This window comes from Eulemur rufifrons, chromosome 4 (assembly GCF_041146395.1).
Source record: "Eulemur rufifrons isolate Redbay chromosome 4, OSU_ERuf_1, whole genome shotgun sequence".
In the NCBI taxonomy this organism is placed as follows: Eukaryota; Metazoa; Chordata; class Mammalia; order Primates; family Lemuridae; genus Eulemur; species Eulemur rufifrons.
The window spans coordinates 13485976-13503364 of NC_090986.1; the positions used below are offsets into that span (position 1 = coordinate 13485976).

The 17389-nt window shown below is 36.4% G+C and overlaps 1 protein-coding gene and 1 non-coding gene across 2 annotated transcripts in view; both read right to left on the reverse strand.

Moving 5' to 3' along the window:
• Window positions 1–17389, reverse strand: part of MYO16 (myosin XVI) — a 475062-nt gene that overhangs the window by 379371 nt on the left and 78302 nt on the right. The gene's annotated exons all lie outside the window — the stretch shown is intronic.
• LOC138383085 (U7 small nuclear RNA) lies at window positions 9672–9735 on the reverse strand. Its single transcript, XR_011233533.1, has one exon. It is a non-coding gene; the product is annotated as a U7 small nuclear RNA (small nuclear RNA).

The window sequence follows — 17389 nt, forward strand, 5'->3', positions numbered from 1 at the left end:
TCAATGACTCCATTTTACTACATGCATCCCAACAAAGAGAGTTATGAGGTGGCAACTCTTAGCTTTAAGATACAAAGTGGAAAATGAAGGCAGTCCTCATCAGAAGGGCTGATGTGACCGTTTGGAAGATATTGCTGATGAGGAACCCATTAGTTTTTCAAAGGTAGGAATGCCTCATAATTGAGAAGCATCCAGATTAGAAAACCATGCATTTCATATATTTTATAGAAAAGGTAGGAAATTTGTCACTTTAAATAATTTAATTTTATAGAAATTTTTAATTTTATAGAAATATTGCTTCTTAAAAGCTTTTAAAATTATTAGGTTAATAGTTATATTTTAAATTAAATTTTAAAAATAGTACAAAGAAAATTAATTTATAATCTCTCCACTCAGACACTGTTAATATTTCTATAGCTTTATTTTTATGTGTACAATATTCAATACATACATCTGTTAAATGAATGCATTTATTGAAAATTAATTGAGAATATAGCATGCTTACTTTTTCTTTAATAATCATGAACATTTTCCTTCCTATATCATTAAATAGTACCTAAATGAGTACATCATATTGCATTATATTTATATGCCAAAATCATTTAACCATTTTATTCTTATGTATTGATTTTTACATATCACTATTATAAATAACACTATTGTACATAAATCTAAGCAACATTTCCCTTTATCTCGCATAAAAGATTCCCATAACTGGAATTACTATTACACCAGATATTATAAAATTATTAAGGTGCTAAATAGAATTTGCTTAAGTCTATTTCACTGAATTATTAAACCAACTAGTTACTTAGGCCTCAAATAAAGAAATTATTGATTTCTCCTCTCTCTTGCTACACTCATCAAATCAATCAACAAGTTTTGCCAACTGTTTCCTTCATGATGTATCACAATCTGACCATTCTCACCATCTCTTTTTCTAGTCCCTTATTTCAGAACCATTCTGTCTTGCTCAGATTTCTCTAGCCACCTTCTAACTGGTTTACCTGTTTCTACTTTATCCAAACCACCACCTCACCTCAAAACCGTATGAAGAGTTGATTCTTCACAGCATAGGCAGAGAGATTTTTAGGATACACAATTTTCACTGCTTGACTTTCTCCTTCAAAATCTCCAGTGTACCCCAGAATGAAAGCTCATCCCTTTCCCTTGATACCTAAGAGTCCACGTGGATCCAACCTTCTGCCCCAGACCCTCTCACCAACTTCATCATTTCATCTCCCTCCAGCTCAATCTGCTTTAGCCACACAAGTCTTGTCACTGTCACTCAGACACGCCTGCTCCCCTCTGCTTCATGCCTTGTGTTCCCTCTCTGGATCATCTCCTGCCCCCAGGGGCTTCTTGGAATGGCTCATTCCTTTATGGCCTTCTTTCTAGAATCACTTCTCTAAAAGTCCTCTTCCTCCATACTACATCGCTTTTCGTTACCTTACTCTGTTCTAATTTTCTGACAGTGATTGTTGCTATCCAGTGTTTTAAACACACACATATTTACTGTTTGACAATATCCTCTCCTGGACTTCAAGCTCCATGACAGAGAATCCTTTAATTCTGCTATAGTTACAGGATCTAAAACAGTGCCTAATATACTGTGGGTGCTGAGGAAATAACTGCACATGAATAAATTAATTATAAATAACATTAAATAATAAATATATATATAATCACTGACAATTTAATATGCTAGAACATTTTTAGTTAGCAGTTTTAATTCTAGGATGAGTTACCTATTTCTTAACATGTACATGGCTATTTGTATTTCTTCTTTCATAAATTATCTTTTTAAGTGCTTTGCTATTTAAAAATTGTGGTTGTGTTTTTTGTTTATATTAAAATATACTTGTCAATTTTTAGCCCAAACTCTTAGGAGTAAAGAGAAGAAAGTCCAAAAAAAACAACCTATTTGGAAAGGCAATGTGTTCAGGCATGGTAAACCATAAAACTCTAATAAAATAACTTCATTTTTATTATATTTTCCTCAAATGTGACAATCAAATGCATTGTTTTATTTAAATTGATTTCAAAGTCTGTACTGAAAAATATTATACACTTTTTCTCTGTCTTATAAGGTTTTGGGGCATGATAGAGTATTAAAGTCTCTGAGAAGCCCTGCACTGAAAAAAAAAAAAAAAGCTTAAGATTCTCTAAAATATTTTCAAGATAATTTGCCCAAAAATACCCTGTGCTTTGGAAATATGACAATATTTAGTGTTCAACTATTCATCATGTCCCAGATTAAACCATAAAAGTTGCTATACTACAAGAAATGCACACCCCAAAGAAAGAAACAGATATTTAGATAAGAATAAGAAGTCTAATTGGGCGTCTTATAGAGCACAAGCCCATAAAGGTTTAATCTTGTATTTTCTGCTACCTTGCATTTAATAAGATAGGAGGTTTGGTGAAATTATTAGAAAATTGAATAGTGGAACTCAGAGAGCTGCATAATAGGGATGTGAAGGAGCAGAGGAGTATTTGAGTCGGAGGTAGTAGGAAAAGATGCAAATAAACAGGAGAAAAAGGGAAGAAAATTCCACATGGCATAATGAAAAGACATGGGGCTTGGAGTCTAAGAAGACTGGGAGAATCCCAGGTGTACTGTTCACTGTGATCAAGGGCAAATCACTTAATTCTACTCTTTTGCAAAGTGGAGACAAGTATGAAGAGTTCATGTATAGTACAGAGAATTGTCTGTATAAGCCTATAAAGTACCCAGCTCAGTGCTGGGCCTACAGTTGGCACTCAATAAATTGTAGCTAAAGCAACAAAACTAGCAGGAAGGGAAAGAATACCATATTAAAGTGTATGCGAAGAAGAACTAATACATTAAATCACCCATTCATCTCTGCTTTCACAGTTTGGGACTAAGCTTAAGAATTCAAATTCTGAAAAGCACGTGATAGAATGAAACAAGAAGAGAGAGTGGGAAGGGTGTTCAGCCCAGAGCTCCATGAAATGTCAAAGACTTAGATTTGGGTTGATTACCTTCTTCCCTTCACTCTTACCCTACAGTGTATTTAACAAAACCAGGAATGGGAAAACAAAATAATTTTTGTTAAAGGTTAGAAATGCTTGTAAAATGTTGTTCCCAGAATACTGAGGCCCAACCATGTTAAAAGTTTCTAGTGTAGTATTTACAGCAGACCAGAAGAAATAACAGAATGCCCCTTATCACTACTCTTACTGGAAAAAAAAAGAAGCATGCCCTGTGATGTGTAAGAGAGCCCTTTGGGAATCTGTTTCTTAAAAGCCCCCCAGATATAACAAAGACAAAACATACTTGTGGGTGTTTAAGTGGAAACCTGCAGGTCTCCAAAGTATTTCCAATTCTTTTTTTTTTCCAGGAAATGTACTATTTCATTTTTTAAAAAAGTGTATCCCAGCTAGTGTCCCAGGAAAATATTACAGAGCTTTCTCTACTGCTTACAACCAATTCTATGAGAATGAAAAGAGCAGTTTTTCACAGTTCTGCCTTTATCTTCAAAATCTAAAGAACTGCTAAACCTTCAAATGAATTAGGGCAAACTCAGCAGACTGTTTCCATAAAAAGACAAGCAAACAAACCCATAGGAGTTCTTAAAAAAAAAAAAAAGAAAAAAGAAAAAAACCTAAAAAATGATCTTTCGGTAATGACCCAAGAGAGCAAGCAAAGGCAGTCAGGAATAACAGATGCCTGACCTACCCCCATGCCCTGTATCATTTCCCGTTCTTTATTGCTGTTGAAATAGGCAATTGGCAGGAATGCCATTTTTATAAGGATCATTCAGAAAGCAACCCCCACCCCCATCCCCTGTTCTGAAATATTAAAGCCATTAAGTGGAACTGGTAGAGAAACTCTTAAATCTTGCTATCCAAAGCCATTGAATGGTGATCTCTTTTCCTAAGGTTAAGCTGACATGTCACAGTTGAAAGCTCCATGGCAGTCAGGGAGAGGCTGTCAGGTAGGCTGTTACCCCCAGAAACCAGGAAGAGTGAATTGCTCTCGATGAACACCAGTGAAAGGGGCTGAGAAAGGACCTGATGTCTCGGGACAGACTCTCTTATACTCGAGTCAAATCAACCAGAGAACTGCCGAGCTTCCATTTGCCTGAGATGTGGGAATTTGGGGAACAGGAGTAGAAGATTCAAGTGTCTCTGGTCTCAAGCAGAGACTTCCATACAGTTTTCCATTATTTACTCAGAGAGAGAAAACGAGAAGCACATAATCTTCCTTCGGATTCTAGATTTTTTGGCAGATAACATAGGAGGCAATACAGTTGGTGAATTCATTTATTCATTAAGGAACGATATACTAAGCCCTTATTATGGTTAAAATGTACTTTGAGGTGTTAATGATTACAAATTTTTACTGTAATAAAAATTTACAATCTTTGTTACAACCATGTAAAATTTTATGGTAATTGAATCATACTTGAACACATTTTTACAGCTCCCCTTTGTGGACTTCCTGAGGTCAGTAATTATTACTTTTGGAAAAACGTAAATATGTATATGTAGCACTGCTGCCATGCTAAATAACAATATAAAATATGTAAGAAAGAAAAGGTAATCATAGAATTCTAAGTGACTAGGACAAGAGTAGTATTTATAGTCATACCATAAAACTCCACATATTGACATGATGACAGTTTGATTTGATGGTAAGGGGAGGTTGGGTTCATGGACAAAGTATAATATGTGTATCTGACGGGGGCTTGGAGGTGTGTCAATAGAAAGCCTAAGTCCCATCTTCCACACTGAAAAGGAAAAGTCAAGGTGTGGCAATATGAACACAATTACTGTGTATATAAATGTATATAAAAACCCAGAAGAACTATATAAAAGAATTGAAAGTCATTGTACACAGAAAAAAAAAATCAGAAGGGAAGAGCTGAGTGAAGTGTTGCTGTTCTCCAGCAAGCCCTTTAAATGATCTTACTTTTTAAACTCTGACTTTGTATGATAGATGAAAATCTACAGTGAAAAGAAATAACGGTATGTGTAAAAATGCTTATGTCATTAGACATTTATGGCCGTAACAATAAAAAATGTAATAATAATGTAGTAAAATTAGAGAAAAATAGTGAAAATTTATATAAAATGTCTAAAATAGAACACTTAATGCTATTTTTATGATGCAACTGCATGCCATTAAAAACCATATCATAGAAGAACATTTTAAGGCCTGGAGAAGTACAGAAAATTTGTATAAGAAGATAGGCTACCAAGATGGGCACATGGTATATAATTTTTGTATGATTTTCCTGTGTGTATGGAAGAGAGAAAGAGGAGAAAGATTGATAAAAAAAGATTCAGTGATTATCTCCATATAATGGAATTATTTGTGATTTTCAATTTTATTTTTATATTTTGTAGTTGTAGGTATCTTCCAATTTTCTATAATAAGCATATGTTTATATTGAGCACATTGTTTATTTTGAAAAACAATGAACAGAAGTGTGAAAAAAAGGTGAAGGCAGATCACCATTCTGTTGTGTCTATAGCAAGTTTCAAATCTATTAAATTCAAAGGTGAGGAGTAAAACTTTAGACAAGTTAACGATTGTCTGGGGAGCTAGCTTGAGTGACATTTGAATCAATTAATGGCCAGAATATAATTAAAGGTCAAACAACCAATTATAAGATACAATTACACAAGGAAGCCTATTGAGGAAGTGTTTCTGAGAAAAAGCTAAGAAAAGACATCATGGTTGCAGGGTTTGTAAAGAGCCCCATAGGGTTGGGGTGAATTCAAGGTACTTTGAAGTCACTCATATCGAGTTTCCTACGAAGCCAGTCATTTCCCCTTGTACTCTGGCTTTGTGTGCACCACACAGGTATTTGGTAAATATTTATTGACTAAAGCCTTGCATGAAGCCAGCCAGTGCCTCCTACCTCATTAATGGTGCATTTAATTATTCCCCAATAGCAGTCTATTTACTCTGCCTTTTAAAAAGCATATTTTGCTACTTGGAACACTTCATCTCTGCTCTGAGAAAATACAGCCTTTTCCAGGTCTGTTTACAAGGAATGGAAAGAATGGGCAGTTGCAATTTTCTGTCTCTTAACGTCTTGCACTAATGTCCTGAATGTGCAATTTACTTCTAGTGCATTATGGCTTCAGCATCTACATTACTTTCCTTTTTACAGTCTAAAATATTTTATTCCAGTTTTAGTATGAAGGGAAGACCGCAAAAAGTTTAATTTGTCTCTACATTTGAGCTAAGGATGCAGTCTGCAACTTTCCTAGAGTCTGTGTTTCCACGCTGGAGTGACCAGCTTCTCCTGTAATTACAGTGTTTTCACTTCCACAGGGAATTCTCAAAGCATTTTCCTCTTGACCTTCATGATAATACAAGCTTCTGGTTTTCCTTCTAAATCTAGTTTCTCTCTCCCAGTCTTCATTGCAGCCTCCTGTTTTTTCTAAAAATCTCTTAATTGGTTTCCTTTGGACCCTCTTTTAAATGCTCTTTTTTCGGGCTTCACGTTTTCTGCAGGTTTATCTGATTTACTCCAGGGCTTCTGTTACTATATATGTAAATATGGCTTTTCTTTCTCTCCTGAGTTCTAGGATCACTTGCCTCCTAGACTTCTTCAGGTGCATGTCCTCTAGGGACCCTGATCATAGGTCATTAAATGTGAAATGTCCAATTTCAAATCAAAAATGTAGTTTATTATATCTCAACCAAGAAGCAGTACAATTAATCAAAGTATGTGCCTAAACTACTGACATAGTTTTGTCATCTTAACTGTAGCTTGTTTTTGCCAGAAGTGAAGAAGCTTAGAGAGCAAGTGGCCATGAAATTACATAAGGTGTTTTCCACAGCTTGTTGAGAATTGAATACTTTTTCTTGTAACAAGTGGTCCAAAGCCTGGGAGAAGTAGTGGTCAGTTGGTGCAAGGTCTGGTGAATAAGGTGGATGACAAAGTTTCCAAGTCCAGCCTCTGTAGTTTGAGCAGCGTTGTCTGTGTGACATGTGGTTGAGCATTGTCTTGCCAGAGGATTGGCCTGTCTCTGTTGACCATTCTCACTTCCTTAATCGCAGGCATCCTCATCATTTTGTCCACTTGGTTGTAGTAGACATCCACTGTAATCGAGTGACCAGGTTTCATGAAGCTGTAGTGGATAATACCAGCTCTGGATTACCAAACAGACACTGCTAGCTTTTTGTGATGAATATTCGGTTTTGGATTGTGTTTCAGCACTTTGTCTTTATCCAATCATTGCACCAAACGCTTGCGACTGCCAAAAAGAATCTGATAGTGCAGTAGGGAGATCATAGTTAACAATACTTTATTGTATATTTCAAAATCGCCAGAAGACAAGAATGGGAATGCTCCCAGCACAAAGAAAAGATAAATGTGTGAGGTGATAGATATCCTAATTACACTGATTTGCTCATTACACATTGTATACCTGTATCAAAATATCACATGTACCCCCCAAATAAGTACAACTATTATATCTCACTTAAAAAAAAGAAGTATAAGCACTTTTTTCCTGCCCAATTATTCCCAAAGTACGTTTTCTATTGTATTCTATAAGCCTAGAGCAGTTTAACTGGGTTGAATTCAAATACGTCCTAGTTTTATCACACTCTGCTCACTTCATTTCCTTCATGTGACACTTCCACATTTTCTATCTCAGTTTCCAGGTAATAGTGATTGCTGCATTTCTCCCGAGTCGTGTCTTAACTTGCCAATGATTTAACAAACAGTACACATGCCAACAAGACAAAATATCAAAAATAGGGGAAAAGTAGTAAGTACAGCAGAATAATGCGTGTGTTTTGTGAAAGTCAGTTCTTCCCCATTGTCATAAAAGCAACGAATACATGTTCACATTTTAAGCTAGAATTCTGAAGTTATGTTGAAATATCTGCTCGAGTTAAGTAGTTCTTAAAGTAGGACTCTTTAGAAGGTTGAGATGTTACTTTTTTTTTTAACAGACTAGGATCATTAAAAGAAGATATTCTACAAAATCTATCTGAAAGTGATTTTCATGTGGCAAGTCCTGGCTCAAGCTTTTCATATTAAATTATAAAAAAGTATAGATTTGAAATTGATAAAATAGCTAAAGTATATATTACCTAATATCAAATTTCTATTAATATTAAAATACACAAATGTGGCAGTTATAATATATATAATGTTGAAGAAGAAATAAGGATGTCAAGAATTCTAAAAGAAAAAAGATATTACATTAAAACATAGATCACAAATGTATACTATTCTGGGTCTGATATTTCAGAGTCCCTCAAAAGTAAGTGCATAGTTTGCAATATTTGAGTATTATAATTTTCAAATATGGTTTAAAGATTGAATCTTTCTTTAAATGTGTATAAATTTTTGATTTTGTGGAGCTTGATACATTAACAAACATCCTACTCCACTCCCCAGGATGAGTTCTGAATTGAATAAAATACACACTGTCATCCTCATCTAACTGCTAGTATGACAGCAAGGTCTGTTCTTCTAATGGAGTCAAAAGATGAAAGAGTGAGCAGTGACGACTGGAATCGAAAGACCCACATTTCTCCATCTGCTCCTGCACATGGCAATGACTTGTTCCCTTTCTCTTCTCTTTAGCTGAAAAGGTTGTGTTAAAATCAAATAATATTAGAACTGAGCAGTCCTGACAACACTGATTTCTTACAGAAGTGTTTCAATAAAAGTCATTGCTGGTAAACCATGCTGTAAAAACAGGCTTCTACCTAGGGGACAGACACCTGGGACACATCTGCATGTGACAATTGTCATTGACTTCCAGGAAACAAAGTGGAGAGATATACCATGCAAACCTAAAAAGAACTGACAGTAAAGTGTCTTTGTGGATTCCGGCTGCTGTAACAAAATACCTTAGAATGGGTGGCTTATAAACAGAGAAATTTATTTCTCACAGTTCTGGAGGCTGGGTCATCCAAGACCAAGGTGACAGCAGATTCAGTGTCTGGTGAGAGCCTGCTTTCTGGTTCTTATGTGGCAACTTCTTGCTACAGCCTCACATGGTAGAAAGGGCTGGCTAGCCCTCTGTAGTCTCCATACAACATTACCAATCTGAATCGTGAGCCTTCTATCCTCAGGACTTAATCACCGCTCCAAAGGCCTCACCTCTGAATACCATCACCTTAGATGTTAGAATTTCAATATAGGAATTTTGGGGTACATAAACTTCCAGATCATACCATCAAGGCATCGAATCATCTATTTATTAGCAAGACTCTAGGATATGTCATTTCCCCGTATTAAGTAGCTATGTGGTCTGATGGTGCAATGAATATGTAAGTAGTAATAACAAAACAATGAAACATAATTGTACTTCCAAATTAGCTTTATCGTGAAAACAACGTTAAGTGTGACTTTAAGACTTTAGATGACAGGTATTTCTGATCTATCTATACCTTAAAACCATCAATAGTGTGTTAATGAAATATTAGAAATTATTTTCCTACCTTAGGAATGAAACATTCATTTAGATAACTAGAAGATCAAAATTTCAAAGCACCACTCTCATGCTGAATTGATCACAGATATAATATGCCTGGGAGTGTGTAAATACATTTTTGTCAGAATTTTCTTGTCAGTAAATATTCCATTAAAATTCTTTCATTTTATGAGCCATGCTAAAATGTAAATTTTTACCAATAGATAGAATGTATACTTTTATTGGGGAGGGGTTTCTTCTGGTAAAAACAGGAAAACCAGCTAGACAAATTCAAAAAGAGCTGTAACACTAGAAAATATCCTTTAAATTAGAGGTCCCTAAGAACCTTTGAAGTTAATATTAAAAATTAAATTTATTCTTATATTTATGGTAATCACTGTTTTGGAAATTTGCAAGAATAAAGCAACTGTTGTGACTTTGTGTTGCAACAACCTCACTGTAATTTAACACATTGACTGCTACATGAGTTGTATTTAACTCAGGCTAGTTTTGAGCTTGGGGCCTCATGAAGCAAAACCCTGCAGTTGGTTCGTGAAAATCTTACTTGTTGATGCTCTTATTGTTACAATTAATATTGGCAATTTAATTCTAAAAATGTGGATTGTGTTGCATATAACTCAGGCACAGAAAACAATAAAAAATAACAAATTAGAAAGGCTCATTTTGTTTTAATAAAACACCATGACCCCAAGGAAAATTTTTTTTCTAGTGTGGCAGTCAATGTGTTAAAGAATAAATAAACAAAGGACTATTAAATACATTTTAGCACAGCCTTGCAAGTTGTCATCCTGAGCCATCCCATAGAGTGATTGGGTTGCAAACCAGTATGGGATACCTTATCAGCCTTATAAAATTATCTATAGTCTACGTGACGGTTAATTTTTATGTGTCAACTTGACTGGGCTAAGAGATGCCAAGATAGATGGTAAAACACTATTTTCTGCGTGTCTTTGAGAGTCTTTCTGACAGAGATCAGATCAGCACTTGAATCCACAGACTGAGTACAAAACACCCTCATCACTGGAGTGGGCACCACCCAATCCACTGAAGGCCTGAAAAGAACAAAATGTTGGAGGAAGGGTGAATTTGCTTCTGTTTGAGCTGAAAGGATGTCCATCTTCTCCTGTTAGATCAGGACTTAAACCCTTACCTTCTCATAGTCCCCAACCTGACCCAGGCCCTTGGACTCAGTCTGAATCACACCACTGGCTTCTCCATCTTGAAGACGGCAGACCATGGGACTCTCGGCTTTCATAATAGCATGAGCTAAGCCTTATAATCTCTCTCTGTGTCGCTCTTTCTGTCTATCTATCTACCTATATCTATCTATCTATATCTATAATCATGAAGATATATTATTGTGTTCTATAAATTAGGGCCGTATTATCCAAATACTGTTCTATAATCATCCTGTTGATCATTAATCTGCCAACTCACTGCATCTCCCGTAACTACCATCATCACCTTGGCTCACCTCTCCTCTCCTAAGCTACAGCAGTAACCTCAGCAATTCTAACAGAATCCACTCTGACCCTCCAATCTTGCTCTCCCACACATAAAGGGAAAGACCATGAACCCTGCCAAACCTCACTTAAAACTCATCATTGGTTCCCAGTACAGATTCCACGCTGGCCTTTTCTCAGACCTGCTCCTTCTCATCAAGGGGACCCTACGCAAGCTATTCAACTGCTTGGCATGTTCTTCTCCCTCCACCTGTTTCACACACCTGGCTCATCCTGCAGATGTCACCTGGCTGATCAGCAGCTCTGGGAAGGCTTCCCAAACCTCCACTCTGTCACATCTCCCTGCCTCCACGTGCTCCTCTTTTATTGTAGTGTGTGTTCTGCAGAGAACAGTCGCACTGGTAGCACTTTGATGGCATTGCTCTTTATTAAAGATCCTACTGACGTAGATGCTGATCACTTTTTCTCCAGGATTCTACAACAGCCACTGGGCCAGAATAACTCACACTGTGTCTAGAACTCAAAATCCTTAACTGCAGCAATCCATATTCATTAAACACAGAGGGAGAGGGCATCGGTCTACTCATTTACATCACAAAGTTTATTTTCTACATATGCCACTAGTCCAAATGGTGTTGTTTTATTTTCCAATTAGAACGCTCCTGCTCTGAATTCCACAGCACTTGAGAGGTTACTGACTTAGGTATTTAGGAATGTGAGCCTCAGCTTCATGGAAATGAGACGTACTCCATTCCTTATTACTTTAGTATTATATCCCTTCATCCAGCCCTGTGCATCCTTCACTCAAGTGTGCTTTGTCCTCACTTCATTTCATGTGAAGACATTTCATAGCAGGCCTCTCTTCTATTCACTTACTTTCACTATTTTATACCCAGTTAGTGCCTCCTACAGAGAAGGTGCACTCCATATTAAAAATCAACCATATCATATAATGGCTCACCTGCTGATGGATATTTCGTCATTCCAGGGCTGTGGAAGCAAGATCAGAGAGGGAAGCAAAGCATATCGGAAATGCTTTTATGATTTGTCTCTTTAAGGAAATGTTTCCAAGTGTATGGGATCCTACAGCAGTAGCCCAGGTGCCATCTTAAATTACTGGGAGGCACAATGGTACAACCAGAGTTCTAGATTTGACTATTTTTTCAATTCTTCCAAGGATTTCATTATTAGAAACAGTCTAGAAGCACAGCCAGCTGTTCCATATAACGGGGATCTCAGAGAAGAGCATCATTGCTGATTCTTTTCCTGAACGCGGGAAGAATCCCTCAATTGAGTGCCTCTTGTGTGAAAAGAGCCAAATTTGTCAACATTCATATAAATCCTCCGGGTTTCCTTATTTGAATTTATTCCATTTTAGTCATAGAGGAAGGAAAATTGACAATTATGTTTTATTAGAAACACAAATCTTTTAAGTTATAAACTATTCATCATTGATAAATGCTAAGAATTGGAAACAGCTTTAGTTGCCCAAAAGATTAAAGTATTATGACACCTAAATATGGAATACCAGGCAGCCACTAAATGCATGTTTGGGTAAAATATTTAAAAACATGGAAAAATATTCACAAAATTTTTTGGGATTTAAAATAAGTGATATGTATATAATAAGAATCCAAATTTTCAGTGTGGGTTTTACACACATACACACACACACACTCACACACACAAAGAGAAGTAGGAGGACATGTATTAAAATGTTAACAGTGATTTTCTCTTAGTGGGATTATAGGTGATTTTTATTTCCTTTGATTTTTCTGTATTTTTCAATGCTTCTAAAATAAATTAAAATTGCTCCTTAATTAGAAAAAGAAAATACCTTACAAAAGGACATTCAGAAATTAAATATAAATGCTTTACAATATTAATGTAGATAATTCAATTTTAAAGATTACCTTTAATAAGATATGGATGAAAAATTTAAAAATACTTTTGAGGAGGAAATACAATTTACAAAAAAACAGGAGCATAAATAAATTAACAGGGTAAATCTAAGTTTTTCTTAGCCTTGGGCATATATGGTACAGATGAGTTTCTCAAACTTATTAAGCCCAGAGAAAACCTCACTTGCCCACTATTAAATGCATATGAAATGATGCAATGTAGGTATTTCTCATACATATATATCATTCAAAACATTTTATGTAAAATTATAGAAATTTTATGAAGCATACATTTTTGAGTTTATACTTTTATATCTAAAGAGTATTTTTTCTACTAGAAAATAAGCCAAATAAAGAAAATCTTAATCATTAACACTTGCAGTCCTTAAAAATGTTGACTAATAATACAGTCTGTCACAATAAATCAAGTTACCTCATGTGCCATGTGCAAACACAGGCCTTTCCTCTTCATGTAGAAACACTTTATACTGAATAGAATAATGAAATTAGAGAACGCAAAATCTTGCTCAAAACAAGACAAATTTTATTTTAAGGGATTGTAAATGTAGTGTTAATTTTTGTGCCACAAATATAACACAGGACTAATTGAAGTACTTCTGACTATACTGATATTCTAATATCAACAGCTATGATAAGAAAAGTTGTGAATATTGAATACATCTTTATAGAATGGGCTATTTAAAATTTTATCCCATAGTATGGTATGAACATACTGAGTTTATTCCTAACTACTGAGTGCCCTGATGTGTCATTAACCACGAATCACTTTACTTAGTAACTTAAGTGAAAATATGTTGACCATCAAAAAAAAAACAAAAAACAAAAAACAAAAAACACCAGACTTGAAGAATATGAAATACAGCCATTCTTGAAAACTTATTTTAATTTTTGAAGTGAAATATATTTTCATTACACTTGTAGAAAATACCTATCATAAACACTACTAAGTACTGTATTTTTTAGACTATATACCTTTGAATTTTACAGCAATTAAAAGAGAAAAATCACAGAGTAGGAATACATATCTATTCTACTCTTAAAATTGGTAATTTTTTCTTAAAATTACATTAAAATTAAGGTAAAATACTGGGATTTTTACTTCAAAAGAACACTAGTATAACGTGACAGGGTCTAAATAAGATTGTACCAAGAATTACCTGGTTGAAAACTAAATAACCTTTTGGGTAGTTTTTTAGAAGCATTTTGAAGGATTTGCACTATGTTCAATGGGATACCTTTATTGAGTGCTGTGCCAGTTTTGTCAACAAAACTTTATACTTGTTTGTAACTCCTTATGATATTAACCATGTGTTCTCTCTCTGTGTATGCACAGTCCTCATATTTAACATAGTTACATGTGTACATGGGCCTCACTTGTGTTTTCTGCAAACAGGGAATGCTCCTTATATTTTTTATTCTTCACTAAACTCACCAAGTGTAATGCCCAACTAACACTCTGCACTCTGTAAATGCTTATTGAGAGAAGGGATGGATATACTTGAGTTTATGTGACATTCTGCTCTCGGAGGACCTAGGGGCAAAACTATGAAGGAGACAAAGTGCCTGATTCTTTGGAGTTTATTTGTAGGAGAATACTTTAGCAAAGTGACACAGCTAGCAAGAGAACTATTCAGCATTCATACTGAGGAGGATCTGACTCTACACTCCGTGCAATGTTTTAGTTCCACCTTAAGACCAAGGAACCATTCTATTTTTTTTTTTTTTTTGAGACAGAGTCTCCCTCTTTTGACCTGGCCAGAGTGCCCTGGTGTCAGCCTAGCTCACAGCAACCTCAAACTCCTGGGCTTAAGCAATCCAATCCTTCTGCCTCAGCCTCTCGAGTAGCTGGGACTACAGGCATGAGCCACCATGCCCAGCTAATTTTTTCTATATATATTTTTAGTTGTCCAGATAATTTCTTTCTATTTTTAGTAGAGACGGGGTCTCGCTCTTGCTCAGGCTGGTCTTGAACTCCTGACCTCGAGCGATCCACCCGCCTCGGCCTCCCAGAGTGCTGGGATTACAAGTGTGAGCCACCGTGCCTGGCCTTCCTTGTCTTTTGACATGACTTTTAATATTTGGTTAAAAGCCAGATATTGAGTATTAATAATTGAAGTAAATACGTCTAGAGGGTAAGGATTTATTTTGATCTGGCCAGCAGTGGAGCTGTGTTTACTGTTTGCTGTAACTCTAGGTGCCAGAGGCTTCCAGTTCCTCTAGTGCCCTTGTTTGTGTACTCCCACTTGACTTGGGCTTCCCTAAGCACTCCGTTCAGAGAATCTATGTGTTGCAGCTCTTTTAGCTGTAATTCATTGTTGTTTTACTGGAGCCCTCTTGGCATGGTGGGAAGGTGTGTGAGAGGAAAAACATTCTATCGTCTTAGGAATAAACCTGAGTGTTTTGAGGGTTAGTGTCTTGCGACCCTCATAAGAGTTTATCCAGTGCTATTCCTCCCCATTCCCCCAACATTAAGTGAGAGAAGAAGGCTACAGGGGGCCTGGGGTGGGATAAATGCCCTTCATCCGTGTGGGATAAAGCTCTGGCAAATCTTTTCCCCTGGAGAACAGGGTTTTTGGTAGGGCATATTTCAGAATGATTAATCTTTACCTCTCCCTTCAAGAACCACAGTGGGACTTGGGTCTTTCCTGTGAGAACCTGGTGAGGCTCCTCGATGTGAACCCATGGAACTGTGGGGCTCCTCGATGTGAACCCATGGAACTGTGGGGCTCCTCGATGTGAACCCATGGAAATGTGGGGCCCCTAAGATCATGGCCTCCAGACTTTCTCAGTCTCATGCTAGTCTACACTTCAGCAAGTCAACAGAATTGCCATTTAAATGTTGCTACTAGTTTATGACTCCTACGGCTGCTGTGCCCAGGCAGCTGTCACTCTGGATTCACCTGTATCTCAGATTTTGGAGTTAATTGGATTTTCCCTACATCCTCCATTCTCTGAAGGGCCTAAGGAAGATCACTGATTTTCAATTGGTTCAGATTCTTTCTTGTTGTAAAGACAGGAGTGACAATTTCCAAGCTGATCTGAAACTAGAAAGCTTCTAGCTTTGTTTTTTTTTTTTTTTTTTATTTAATTTTACAGAATCAAAGAGTCTAACAGTATATCTTGTTAGATACAGTATGTCCTCATAATGTATACATTATTTCTTGTACAATGATATGAAATAATATGGGAAATATTCATGATAAATTATTAAGTGAACAGTGCAAGTTAAAAACAATAGTTTCATATTTTTTTCCCCACCCCCCCTTTCCCGAGTCAGCACCTTCAAGTGTTACCACTCCCCAAATGGTGCGCAATGCACTCATTGTGTAGGCATACCCCCATCCCCCCCCCACCCCCCACCTCAGTCTGATGTCCAATTGGTGTCGTTTCCAGATTTGTATTTAGGTGATGATCAAGGAAACCAATTTTCTGGTGAGTACATGTGATGCTTGTTTTTCCATTCTTGGGATACTTCACTTAATATAATGGGTTCCAACTCTCTCCAGGAGAACCATAGAGATGTCGTATCTTCATCATTCCTTATAGCTGAGTAGTATTCCATGGTATGCATATACCACAGTTTACTAATCCAATCATGTATTGATGGGCATTTGGGTTGTTTCCACATCTTTGCTATTGTGAATTGTGCTGCTATAAACATTTGGGTACACGTGCCTTTGTTACAGAATGACCTTTTTTCCTTTGGGTATATGCCCAGTAATGGGATTGCTGGGTCAAATGGCAGGTCTACTTGAATCTGTTTAAGATACCTCCATAATGCTTTCCACAGAGGTTGCACTAGTTTGCAGTCCCACCAGCAGTGTATGAGTGTTCCTGTCTCTCCACACCCACGCCAACATGTGTTGTTTTGGGATTTTTTGATAAAGGCCATTCTCACTGGGGTTAAGTGATATCTCATTGTGGTTTTGATTTGCATTTCCCTGATGATTAGAGATGTTGAACACTTTTTCATATGTTTGTTAGCCATTTTTATATCTTCTTTTGAAAAATTTCTATTCATGTCCTTTGCCCACTTTTTGATAGGGTTGCTTGATTTTTTCTTGCTGATTTTCCTGAGTTCTAAATAGATTCTTGTTATCAGTCCTTTATCTGATGTGTAGTATGCAAAAATTTTTTCCCATTCTGTAGGTGGTCTGTTTATTCTCTGGACTGTTTCTTTGGCTGTGCAGAAGCTTTTTAATTTAATCATGTCCCATTCATTTATTTTTGTTGCTGCTGTGATTGCCTTGGGGGTCTTCTTCATAAATTCTTTGCCTAGGCCAATGTCTGTAAGAGTCTTTCCTACATTTTCTTCTAGAATTCTGATTGTATCACGCCTAAGGTTTAAGTCTGTTATCCACCGTGATTTGATTTTTGTGAGAGGTGAAAGCTGTGGGTCCTGTTTCAGTCTTCTACAAGTGGCTAACCAATTCTCCCAGCACCATTTGTTGAATAGGGATTCTTGTCCCCAGAGTATATTCTTTCCCGCTTTGTCGAAAATTAGGTGACTATATGAGGATGGTTCTATATTTGGATTTTCTGTTGTGTTCCACTGGTCTG